The sequence below is a fragment of the Gopherus flavomarginatus genome, chromosome 2 (genome assembly GCF_025201925.1).
Source record: "Gopherus flavomarginatus isolate rGopFla2 chromosome 2, rGopFla2.mat.asm, whole genome shotgun sequence".
NCBI lineage: Eukaryota > Metazoa > Chordata > Testudines > Testudinidae > Gopherus > Gopherus flavomarginatus.
In genome coordinates this window covers 67,459,701-67,470,081 of record NC_066618.1, presented here as the reverse complement: position 1 = coordinate 67,470,081, position 10,381 = coordinate 67,459,701, and the positions used below count along the sequence as shown (strand labels likewise).

The window sequence follows — 10,381 nt, the reverse complement described above, 5'->3', positions numbered from 1 at the left end:
TTTGATGCTCTCTGTTCATCCTAACCCTCCAGTCCTGACCTCCACCTTTCCTTTGCCCTTCCCTTCTAGGTTTTGCATCGCTCTTTCTAGGCAGGAGCTGGCTGGATGGGACTGAGGCAGGCTCAAGGGTGTGCAGAGCGAGGGTCCTGGCCGCAGACGTGGGAGAGGCCTAGCGGCCTCCTGCATAGTTCTGTCCCCCTACGACAGCAGACATCCTCGGCATGTCCTGGGTGTGTGGACGGCTCTTAGTTGGGCCAACCGTTCAAAACGTGGCTGGCCCAATTTTCACGTGCGTGCACGCGGAGCGCCTGTCATTCGCCCCCTCGCCCCAGGCACTGCAAGAGACCTGCCTGGGACACGGCCTGGCGTGGGCACCCCCCGAGCGCGGGGCTTCCTGCGCCTAGACCCAGCCCGGCCCAGTCCCTCCGCCAGCCGCCTAGCGCGGCTCCTGCAGCAGCGACCCCCGCCGAGCCCCGCCTCCCGCCACCCGCCTGGCCCTGCCCCCGGCGCGGAGCAAGCAGCGGGCGGAGCTGGCTGCTGAGAGGCTGCTCCCGTGAGCCGCCGCCCGGCTGTTACCTGGAGAGGCCGCCGCCGTCGCCCGCCGCCGTCGCGGCTTGTGTCGCAGCACAAGCCCGGGGCAGCTGGAGAGGAGCCCGGGAGCAGCCCGAACGCCTGGCAGGTGAGATGCGCGGCCTCCCTCGCCTCTGCCTGGGGCGAGCCGGGGAGGGGCTGGCGCAAGCTGTGGCTGCAGACGCCTCTTTGAGCCGGTCTTGGGGCTCCCCCCCCCGCTGGATCCCGGCTCCTGCCGCTGCTCTCCGGGCACGCGGGAGGGACCCACCGCGGAGCCAGCCCTGGCCCTCGGTTTATTGCTGTCTTCAGCGGGGGCGCAGCTGGAGAGCGCCCATCTTCCGAGTCACGGCGCTGGCTTTCAGCCTTCGTTCAGTTGCAAACGGCTGGACCATTTCAGACCCACTTTGGAAAGCGTTGCCGTAGTTTGCGCCCCCTCTCCCGCCCCGCGGTCTGCGAAGGGCAGCTGGAAAACCACGGGGCTTAGAGGATGTGGACAAGCTCCAGAGCTGGGGAGTTAGCGACGCACCGGGTAGGCAGGCTATGGGGCTAGGTGGGTCTAAGCCAGCCAGATAACTGTAACTGTAGCTCATCATGTGTGTCACTATAGCTCTGGAGTATAAAGAGTACGGTATGGGGATAGCCTTACCCATGCACCAAATGTGCCCAGAGATGTTTGGCCCTATGGTTATAGCCTCTCGAGTTCCTGTATAGTTGTTTGTCTGCTGAGTGGCTCACGGTCTGTATGAAATTTTCCTTTCACCTGCTTCCATAGTGTTAGAACAATCTTGCCTGCCTTACCCACTGTGACTCCTTAATATGACCACAAGCTCCAAATATTTCAGCCTCAAGGGTTCAGACCTGATGTCAATATACAGTGCAGCATAATATGGCTCCCTCTTCTATCTATATTCTGTTCCTCATTCTGTCTCCTTTAACCCTGCTCTACAGAAGTGATTTTAATTGTGTTAGAACACATCATGCCAGGGAGTCCCACACTAATAGGCTGTGGTGTGATTGATGTGTGTTTTGTTTAGATTACAGAGAACAAGTGGGGCATTTTATTCTGGTTTGTTAGGTGATGTTTGCAGTCTTTAAATATCACTTTATTTACTTAAGTACAGTAGCATTCTGATGAAGTGTCTTGTACACCTGCAATGCATGCAGCTTTTGTGGGTTACTTACTGTGCCACTAATGTAATTTTTTTCCTAAATAGTTATTGGGTTGGTTTTTTTTAACCACAAAGTCCAAGATTGAATAGTTATTTGCTTTTTGATGTTTGTTCTTGCTATGCAGAATCTTAAGAGTAAGGATGGGAGGTAAAGGTCTCAAATGACATTGAATTTTGAGGCTGACATCAGTAAGTGTTGTCCTTGTCCCTAGTATGAAAAAGGAATCTCTGATCATTCTTAACAAAAAAAAAAAAAGTGGTTAGAAAAGATTTGAACTACTCTCTTTTTTTAAAAAAATGGAGCTTTACAGTCACCTTGAAACCCTTCATATATGCTTAATTTTGCTTGTAGGAGTATTCCAGTGAGTAAAGTTACTTACATGGGCAAGTATTTACTGAATTGGACCTATAATTTGGATTATAGAATCATAGGGTTGGAAGGGACCTCAGGAGGTCATCTAGTCCAATCCCCTGCTCAAAGCAGGACCAATCCTCAGATTTTTACCCCAGTTCCCCAAATGGCCCCCTTAAGAATTGAACTCACAACCCTGGGTTTAGCAGGCTGATGCTCAAACTACTGAGCTATCGCTCCCCCCTCAGTGGTTTGAGCATCAGCCTGCTAAACCCAGGGTTGTGAGTTCAATTCTTAAGGGGGCCATTTGGGGAACTGGGGTAAAAATCTGAAGATTGGTCCTGCTTTGAGCAGGGGATTGGACTAGATGACCTCCTGAGGTCCCTTCCAACCCTATGATTCTATAATCCAAATTATAGGTCCAATACATTTATAATGTATTGAGTTGGGTACTGTACTTATATTTATAAAATGGACTTTACACCAATATTTATATCCAAAATTCAGAAGAATAAAATGTTTTAGCAACAGTTCAAGAGGAAGACAGCTAAGGCTACATATTAAGGCCCCAATCTTCAAAACTTGAAAAGATATAACTTTTATTCGCATGAACAGTCACACCAAAATTAATAAGACTACTCATTTGAGTAAAGCCATGCACCATATGGGGTCTTAGATTTGATAAGAGAGAAGCAATTGTGTTGTAACAGATGCAAATAGGAAAACATGTATAAATCTCTTCATACTGTGATGTGAACTAATAACTTAAGTTAATATAATACCAAAACTATAATAACCTTATTAATCTTTTGCTAAAAATTTATGGGAATAGAGTTAACTAACTGCTGACAGCCATCAAGGCACATGCTGTGGATAATTATTGCTTTATTTCCTCTTAATTCTAATTTTAAGACATATCTAAACAACAAACTGCTGCACTCAAAAACAAAACAAAAACCCCAGCAAAACCAAGTGTTTGAAGGGGCTTAAGCTTTCTCCCATTGAAAACAAGACACTCATTGATTTCAGAGCATCCAAGCCTGGAGAGAGCTTAATTCAGTCACAGGTAACACTGCTAAAGTAGATAAAATCTGTCAAGCAGTTAAGGTCCCAAAGCCACTTTTTACAATCTGAAAATAGACAAGTTACAAAATGTCTGATAAGTAAGCAAATCCATTTACAGTTTATGAGCTTGTTTTATATTTGCAGAAATTTTGGAGGACAATATATTTTTACTGCTAAAACAAGGCATGACTATTTTTTTTAATATTTACTTTAACTCTCTGAAAAGAGCTGGTGAACCTAGCTACCCAGAAAAAACAACTGCATACAGTTGATAGAATTAATACACTCACTTATATTTTGTAAACTTTCAATAATGACTTGTTTCTTGTAGACACAGTTCTATTTAATGTGGCCTCAAAGGCCAGATTTTTATCTCGGGGTGCTCTGATGCTCCTTAAATCTCTGTAAGTACAGTAGAACTTTGGGAGCATACACATTCACAATTAGCACCACCAATTGCTGCCTATTCCTGTTTCCCTGATGCCATTTAAACAGCAGAGTTCTGCAGTGATGTGTTTTTGTTTAGTAATTATTGTTACAAGCCATACTAGGTACACTTACTATGCTCAGTTATGGTACTATCAACACAAACTGAACTATATCTTTTAAAGTAAGTGAACAAAATACTTTTGATGCATTCTCTGCCTTTTTTGTTCACCTACTCACAGGCATGCAGTTTTCAGTAACGTGACATGACCTGGTCAGTGTGAATTAGCAAGGTATGCATGTAAGATGAAATTCTTTCTTCTGGGGGAATACTGTAAAAAATTAAAAATTCTGTGCACAGTATTTTCAAATTCTGCATATTTTATTTGTCAAGATAACAATCTAATCACACCAGTTTCAATTATTTTTGGTCATTTATTTCAAAATACGTGTCAGCAAGTATTTCTGTAACAATACGGACAACAAAAACGATTCAGGAAATGGTTTTTGACCAATAGATTCCTTACTAGGCATATTAATACAGAACTGAGTAATAATTCATTTAAACTACAATACAGAACTGTATTTCCCACTCCCCTGAAAAGCAGTGCAAAGGCTTGGGAGAGTCAGGGGTAATTAATGAAGGACTGAGGAAGAGAGAAGTAATTGCTAGGAGGGAGCTTGGGTGTGAACTTTGAGGGTTGTTGGGTATGAGTGGGAAAAGTATGGAACAGGGCTTTTTAGGGGGTGGGAAGGGATTGTTAGGGAGCTTCCCCCATGCAGATGTTGGCTGACCCCCTAGCCTCTCCTTCAGTCTGGCACATCTGTCCCCATCCCCATGTGTCCTTGTAGCCCTGTCCACGTGTCCCTTCACCCCCCACTCAACACACCCACTCCCCCTCCCTGTGTGACCCTGCATCTCCTCCCTCTGTCTCAATGTGTCTCTGCCCCCACTCAGCCATCCTCATCCGTATGTGGCGCTGCATATCCCTCCCACCTGTGGCCCTGCGCTTTCACTGCCATTTAGCTCCTGACCCAGTCTGTCCTCTCCCCCTAGCCCTTATGAGCCCCTAGCTCTTATGAGCCCCTATCTGACCCCCCGGCCCTATGCTGTCTTTCTCCCCATAGACCCTGTCTCCTGGCCTGGCCCAATGGGCGCTGTGAAGAAGGCAGGCTCTCTCTTTCCTAGCTGGCCAAGAGCTGCTGCTCTGTTCTATCTAGTGGGCAAAGGCAGAACTGCAGCAACTTCCCGGCAGAACCTTTTTTCTGCCCCCAAACTTAAAAATATGCATGGCTCATTAATTAATTATGCATGCACAGTGGTGCAGAATACCCCCAGGAGTAAGTTCTCCTTCTGTGTAATGAGTCAACACATCCTTTAAGTCAGCGGTTTTCAAACCTTTTGAGCTGAGCCCCCTGTTTGAGTTATGAGTTTTGGCTGTCCCTCCTCTCCCTCCCCCAGACAAAAATAGGCACATGCATACAGGGGCGCTGGAACAATTTGTATAGTGGGGGTACTATGAGCCATTAAACCAAACTGTAAACCCTGTACATGATGGAAACCACTTCAAGCTAGGGGGTGTGGCAGCATCCCTAGTTCCAGAACCTGTGCATGCAAAAGTATGCTTGATAACCTAATCATAAACCCAACAGAGAACACAACACAACATTAATTAAATTAACCTACACCTGTAAGTTTCAAACACATAGATGCTGGTGTCAATATACAGTGCAGCATAATATGGCTACCTCCTCTATCTATATTCTGTTCCTCATTCTGTCCCCTTTAACCCTGCTCTACAGAAGTGATTTTAATTGTGTATTCTGTCTGAATATGCAGCATGTAATACATACTATGCCTAAAGTCCTGTGCTTTGTCCACAAGACCACTCTCCTCTTAGCCATTTTATGCACAAATAAGATTTCTTTTACTGCAGATCCTCCCACCCCACCCCAGTATAGTCACAGCATAATGAGAGCCCTACAAATCCATGGATATCTGCTTAATATCCACGGATAGTCAATCAGATGCGGATAGTTGATCACATGCGGCACCTGTCCCACGGCATGTGGCCCAGGCAGCATGGAGGATGCAGCGCACTCGGGGCCAGAAGCCAGCAGCCAGTGGCTGGGGCTGGGCAGCAGGCTGGAGTCAGGGCTGTCCAGCACCTGCTTGCCATGCTGCTTCCTGTCCAGCAGTTCGGGCCCCTTAGGCAGTGCCAGTGTTCTGACCATGGACTGGCCTGGCAGCACTGGCTGTGCTTCTGGCCTGCTGGCTCCTGGGCAGCAGGGCCCACCCCGAGCGATTGGTGCGGGCGGCGCTCTGGCGCCCCACCCCTCCACCCTGCCGTGATGCAGTAGTGCTGCTGCCACCATCCCTTGTGACCTTCCAGGAGCAGCTCGTGATGTGATGCTGTCATAAACAGATAGCTAAGGGTTAATGTCTCTTGCACCTGAAGCACCTGACCAGAGGACCAATCAGGAAACCGGATTTTTTCAACTTTGGGTGGAGGGAATTGTGTCTCTGAGTCTTTGTTTTCTGCCTGCCTGCTTTCTCTGAGCTTTGGAGAAGTAGTTCTACTTTCTAATCTTCTGTTTCTAAGTGTAAGGACAAAGAGATCAGATAGTAAGTTCTATGGTTTCTTTTCTTTGGTATTTGCATGAATATAAGTGCTGGAGTGCTTTGATTTGTATTCTTCTTTTTGAATAAGGCTGTTTATTCAATATTCTTTTAAGCAATTGACCCTGTGTTGTATCATCTTAATACAGAGAGCACATTTGGATGTATTTTTCTTTCTTTTTATATAAAGCTTTCTTTTAAGACCTGTTGGAGTTTTCTTTACTTCAGGGAAATTGAGTCTGTACTCACCAGGGAATTGGTGGGAGGAAGAAATCAAGGGGAGATCTGTGTGTTGGATTGCTAGCCTGACTTTGCATTCCCTCTGGGGGAATAGGAAAGTACTTTTTGTTTTCAGGATTGGGAACAGAGAGGGGGAGTCTCTCTGTGTAGTTTCACAGAACTTGTGTCTGTGTATCTCTCCAGGAGCACCTGGAGGGGGGAAGGGAAAAAGGATTATTTCCCTTTGTTGTGAGACTCAAGGGATTTGGGTCTTGGGGTCCCCAGGGAAGGTTTTTCAGAGGGACCAGAGTGCCCCAAAACACTCTAATTTTTTGGGTGGTGGCAGCAGGTACCAGGTCCAGGCTGGTGGCTAAGCTTGGAGGTTTTCATGCTAACCCCCATATTTTGGACGCTAAGGTCCAAAACTGGGACTAAGGTTATTACATGAGTGGCAGCTGGTGGGATATAGACAGAATCCAGAAGCCAGTAGGAATATTATATTTTTCTTTTCTCTGCTAAGGGCTTTTTAGCAGAGAGAAACAGTTGGTTTTAAAAGGGAACCAGAGAGAATTTTTTTTTCTCTGCTCTCTCTGGCAGTTTGTGGCTTGCATGTTAAGCGAGAAGCCATTAAGAAACTGTTGAGGGTCTTTTGTCATGCAATAGCCCTCCCATTAGGAGGCAAGTACCAGCACTTATATGCATGCAAATAAAGTGGTTTTTCTGGTTTCCCTTCATTGAACATTAGCTAGAGAGAGAAAAGGAAAAAAGCACTGTTGCTAGGCAGACTCCAGGAGGGAACAGAGCCTGCAGTTCAGAAGATAAACACCGGAGGGCACCCCAACACAAGAAAACAGGAACCATGACTTCTAAGGCAAAAATTGACGCCGAAGAACAAATCAAAGAAGCTGAACACAGGCGACAACTGGAAATAAAACAAAAAGAGATGGAGATGAAAGAAAGAGAAGAACAAATCAAACAGGCAGCACACAAAAGAAAACTAGAGGAAGAAGAGTTCGCCCACCGAAGGAAACAAGAAGAAGAAGAGTTGGCCCACCGCCGAGAAATGGAAAAGCACCAAAAAGAGAATGAAGAGAAGGAAAAACAGAGAAAACATGAACTGGAGTTGGCAAAAGCTGGGCTGCATGTGCCAGCCAACCCTAACAACCCAGCGCCAATTATTGCTCCACAGCACAGGAAATTTCCCACCTACAAGGCAGGTGATGACACCGAGGCCTTCTTGGAAAATTTTGAAAGAGCCTATCTTGGGTACAGCATTCCCGAAGACCAGTACATGGTAGAATTGAGGTCACAGCTCAGTGGACCTTTAGCAGAGGTGGCAGCTGAAATGCCTAAGCAGCAAATGAATGACTATAAACTTTTTCTAACCAAGGCCAGATACCGAATGGGGATAACCCCAGATCATGCCCGTCGGCGCTTCAGAACCCAAAAGTGGAAACCCGAGGTGTCATTTCCCAAACACGCCTACTACATTGCAAAAAACTATTAGGCCTGGATAACAGGAAACAACATTCAAACCTTGGAAGAACTGAACCTCCTCATACAAATGGAGCAGTTCTTGGATGGTGTTCCTGAAGACATCACACGGTACATACAAGATGGAAATCCCAAAGATATCGCTGAGGCGGGGGAGATTGGAGCCAAATGGATGGAACTGGCAGAAAGCAAGAAAGCTACTGTCAAGGGGAACGATTACCCCAGGGGGCACACAGACCATAAACCCTACAACCGAGGACAGCCAAAGACCCCACATACCACCCAAGTAAAGCCACAGATACCCTACCCTTCAACCTCACCAGTCTCCAGTAACTCACCTCGGCCCAGTGACCCATCAGATGGAAGATGCTTTAAGTGTAATGAACTGGGACATATCAAGGCCAAGTGTCCCAAGAACACCATGCGAGTGCAATTCATTACACCACCATCACACCAAAGATCCCCAGGCCCGGATGCCTCTCAAATACCCTTGGAGCGAAGGGAAAATTTGAGAGTGGGCGGAAAGAAGGTTACTGCGTGGAGAGACACGGGGGCACAAGTGTCAGCTATCCACCAATCCTTCGTTGACCCCAAATTCATCAACCCAAAGGCCGAAGTTACAATTTACCCCTTCATGTCACAAGCTGTAGACTTGCCTACAGCTCAACTGCCTGTCCAGTACAAAGGCTGGTCAGGAATGTGGACTTTTGCAGTCTATGACAATTATCCTATCCCCATGCTACTGGGGGAAGACTTGGCCAACCAGGTGAGGCGGGCCAAGAGAGTGGGAATGGTTACACGTAGCCAAACCAGGCAAGCTTCCAGACCCATTCCTGTTCCTGAGCCGTCCACAGAGGCCCCGTCTGTGTTACCAGAGACCCAGACAGAGGTAGTGGACCCGGATTCCATGCCTACCACTGAAACAGCCACAGCATCTCCAGTCCCAGGCCCGGAACTGGAACAACAACCAGCACCAGCAAGTGCAACTACATCTTCAAACTCAACGCCAGAGGGCGCCAGCGAGCCAAAACTGGCAGAAGCAACAGACAGCCATACCCAAAAGGCTCAGCCAGAGCCTGAAATACCCTCAGGTGCACCAGCGGAGAGCGGTTCACCAGCAACGGAAACAACCCCATCACCTACATCGCTTCCAGAGGGACCAAGCCCAAGTCCACAGTCTGAGGAAGAACTGGTGACCCCAGCCTCAAGGGAACAGTTCCAGGCTGAGCAGGAAGCGGATGACAGCCTTCAGAAAGCTTGGGCGGCGGCACGGAGCACCCCACCGCCTCTCAGCTCTTCTAATCGATCCCGGTTTGTTATAGACCAAGGACTTTTGTACAAGGAAATTCTTTCTGGTGGACACCGGGAAGAATGGCAGCCGCAAAAAACAGTTGGTGGTTCCAACTAAGTACCGGGGGAAGCTCTTAAGCTTAGCCCATGATCATCCCAGTGGCCATGCTGGGGTGAACAGAACCAAGGACCGGTTGGGGAAGTCCTTCCACTGAGAGGGGATGGGCAAGGACGTTGCCAAGTATGTCCGGTCTTGTGAGGTATGCCAAAGAGTGGGTAAGCCTCAAGACCAGGTCAAGGCCCCTCTCCAGCCACTCCCCATAATTGAGGTCCCATTTCAGCGAGTAGCTGTGGATATTCTGGGCCCTTTCCCAAAAAAGACGCCCAGAGGAAAGCAGTACGTACTGACTTTAGTGGACTTTGCTACCCGATGGCCAGAAGCAGTAGCTCTAGGCAACACCAGGGCTAACACTGTGTGCCTGGCCCTAACAGACATCTTTGCCAGGGTAGGTTGGCCCTCTGACATCCTTACAGATTCAGGGTCTAATTTCCTGGCAGGGACCATGGAAAAACTGTGGGAAACTCATGGGGTGAATCACTTGGTTGCCACCCCGTACCACCATCAAACCAATGGCCTGGTTGAACGGTTCAATGGAACTTTGGGGGCCATGATACGAAAATTCATCAACGAATTCTCCAATAATTGGGACCTAGTGTTGCAGCAGTTGCTGTTTGCCTACAGGGCTGTACCACATCCCAGTTTAGGGTTTTCACCATTTGAACTTGTGTATGGTCACGAGGTTAAGGGGCCATTACAGTTGGTGAAGCAGCAATGGGAGGGGTTTACGCCTTCTCCAGGAACTAACATTCTGGACTTTGTAAGCAACCTACAAAGCACCCTCCGACACTCTTTAGCCCTTGCTAGAGAGAACCTAAAGGATGCTCAAGAAGAGCAAAAGGCCTGGTATGACAGACATGCCAGAGAACGTTCCTTCAAGGTAGGAGACCAGGTTATGGTCTTGAAGGCGCAACAGGCCCATAAGATGGAAGCATCATGGGAAGGGCCATTCACGGTCCAAGAGCGCCTGGGAGCTGTAAACTACCTCATAGCATTTCCCAATTCCTCACTAAAGCCAAAAGTGTACCATGTTAATTCTCTCAAGCCTTTCTATTCCA

General features: G+C 47.6%; 1 protein-coding gene across 1 annotated transcript in view; it reads left to right on the top strand.

The window, feature by feature from the left end:
- Positions 1-546: 546 nt before the first annotated feature.
- SCRN1 (secernin 1) overlaps positions 547-10,381 on the top strand; it is a 55,765-nt gene continuing 45,930 nt past the window's right edge. The window contains exon 1 of the mRNA XM_050938695.1: positions 547-679. The gene's annotated coding sequence lies outside the window, so the exon portion shown is untranslated. The remainder of the gene's footprint in view (positions 680-10,381) is intronic.